General features: G+C 37.9%; 1 pseudogene; it reads left to right on the forward strand.

Annotated features, from left to right (window-relative positions):
* On the forward strand, positions 1–945 carry LOC103747218 (annotated as a pseudogene).
* Positions 946–2,725: the final 1,780 nt, after the last annotated feature.

The following is a 2,725-nucleotide window of genomic DNA, read 5'->3' on the forward strand; positions in this document are numbered from 1 at the left end:
ATGGCTCTCGTGGAGGATGGAAATCACACCTCAGTGATACAATTCATTTTACTTGGCTTAACAGATGACCCAGTCCTTTGAGTCATCCTCTTCATTATCATCCTGTGCATCTACCTGTTGACCATATCTGGAAACCTCAGCACAATCCTGCTAATCAGAGTCTCCCCTCAGTTCCATCACCCAATGTACATTTTTCTGAGCCACTTGGCTTCTACTGACATAGGCATTTCATCTTCTGTCACACCCAATATGCTTGTTAACTTCCTAGTGGAGAGGAGTACCATCTCCTACCTTGGGTGTGTCGTCCAGCTTGGCTCATCTGCTTTCTTTGGGACAGTTGAATGCTACCTTCTGGCTGTCATGGCTTATGATCGGTTTGTGGCAATCTGTAGTCCACTGCTTTATTCAACCAAAATGTCGACACAGGTCTGTGTTCAGCTGCTTATAGGATCTTACATAGGTGGTTTTCTCAATGCTTCCTCCTGTACCCTTTCCTTCTTTACATTTCTCTTCTGTGGACCAAACAGTGTCAATCACTTTTTCTGTGATTTTGCTCCTTTAGTCGAACTTTGCTGTTCTGATGCCAGCATCTCTGCACTTGTTGCCTCATTTTCTGCAGGCACCGTTATTGTGATCACAGTGTTAGTCATAGGCATCTCCTATACCTACATCCTCATCACCGTCCTGAAGATGTCCTCCACTGAAGGCCGCCAGAAGGCCTTCTCAACCTGCACCTCTCACCTCACTGTGGTCAGTCTGTATTATGGGACTGTCACATTCATTTATGTGATGCCAAAGTCTAGCTACACCACTGACCAGAACAAGGTGGTGTCTGTGTTCTACATGGTAGTGATCCCCATGTTGAACCCTCTCATCTATAGTCTCAAAAGTAATGAGATTAAGAATGCTTTGAAGAGACAGCTTAGTAAGAATATATTTTCATAGAGACACCAGTTATTCTGTGGACAGTCATCTAGAGCAATGGACCATCATCTTGTATTTCATTATCAGTGTTCTCATTAGTTCTTTGGTTCACATTTCCTTGAATGTTGTCCACATAACACAAATGATCTTTAGAAACATGAATCATAGTAGTGAGTTCTGCTGAATATGTTAATTATTCCACCAATTTCAGAATAGAATTGAGATGCTGTCTTCTCCATGGGTGTCTTCTTGGCTTACTTTGATTTGCTTTTCATTTTTGGAGATTATATGGATTGCTGACATTGCTAATTCCCATCTAGCAGTTTTATCCCACGCTCTATACCAACAGGACCTTCTCAAATTTCTGCTTAAATATCAACAGGTCCATGTGGATTTATTGTCAGCCTACCTCAGCTGATGGCACCCACACTACCACATCTACCCTTTACCAGTCACATGACTTCCACTTGTTCAACATCATGTATTAAAATGGATTTATTTTACAGGGTCTTCTCCACTGGTCTCAATTTTATGATAATTCTGTTATTCATTAGCATAACATCAATATTTACTTAGTTTCTAGAATAAAATTAATGCTCAGCAAATATAACCAGAGGAATGAATGTTTAAATGATTATTCATGTTTCCCTATGAAACAATTGCAAAGCTCTATTACAATAGTCCAGAAAGAATTTATGTTACCAAGTTAGAAATTACTGTAGTTGGTGTGTCTTCTCTACGTTCTCCCTAAATTACTCCCATACATATAAGAAAGAGCTATGTGTTAACAGATATGGAAATTAATGTCTCTAATGGTCATTGACTCATTATTTCTATTATTCACTCTCAGCTTATACCTAACATTCTGCACATTCCACTTTCAAAGATATAAATTCCATGTTCATAGGAATTCAGGTATTCAGATTTGGCAGGTAGTGCCTTACTTGTTGAGGCATATTGCTGGCCAAATTTTCTTCATTTTTAATCTCCTTTTTTCTTTTATTCTTTTGATAGGGTCTCACTATTGCAGCAGCTGTTCTGGAACTTCTTTGTAATCTCTTCAGTAGTAGCTCTCTAGACTTTTTCAATGATATTTAAATATCCAATTACATAAACTAAATATATTCTGCTCAACATGGCTAAGAGTTCTTAGTGTTTTGTAACAAGCCCCTTCATAGAAGTGTATAAGGGGACTTATTTAGGCTCAAGCACTACATAATTTAGCATCTCATGAACATTATTTTATGCTCTGGGAATACCTTATTTGTGTCAATGTGGGAGGAGACGTTCATACTGCCTCTTCCAGACTATAGTTGTTAGTGTTTTGTAACAAGCCCCTTCATAGAAGTGTATAAGGGGACTTTATTTAGGCTCAAGCACTACATAATTCAGCACCTCATGAACATTATTTTACTCTCTGGGAATACCTTATTTGTGACAATGTGGGAGGAGATGTTCACACTGCCTCTTCCAGACTTATTCAATAGAGAAATTTGTGACTGACATGTATGAGTTCACATGATAAATTTTTATTTTTATTGGAATTTATGGAAGGAAAAACAAGAAAGGAATTATTTATTCATTTGCTATGGGGGATAATATAAAAGAAAACAGAATTCTTTCCACATTTAGACATTCTAATAACCAGATCATCTAATTTCAGATCATCTTTCATGGAAATTTTAGCCTTTATCCCCCATCAACAACACCAGAACAATTCAAGATTTCAAGATGGATCCTGGGAGAGCTGAGAATCCATTTCAAATTGACAAAGGCAGTATATGACACATGAAAGTTTTGC

This window comes from Nannospalax galili, unplaced genomic scaffold, assembly GCF_000622305.1.
Source record: "Nannospalax galili isolate Female #2095 unplaced genomic scaffold, S.galili_v1.0 scaffold1525, whole genome shotgun sequence".
In the NCBI taxonomy this organism is placed as follows: Eukaryota; Metazoa; Chordata; class Mammalia; order Rodentia; family Spalacidae; genus Nannospalax; species Nannospalax galili.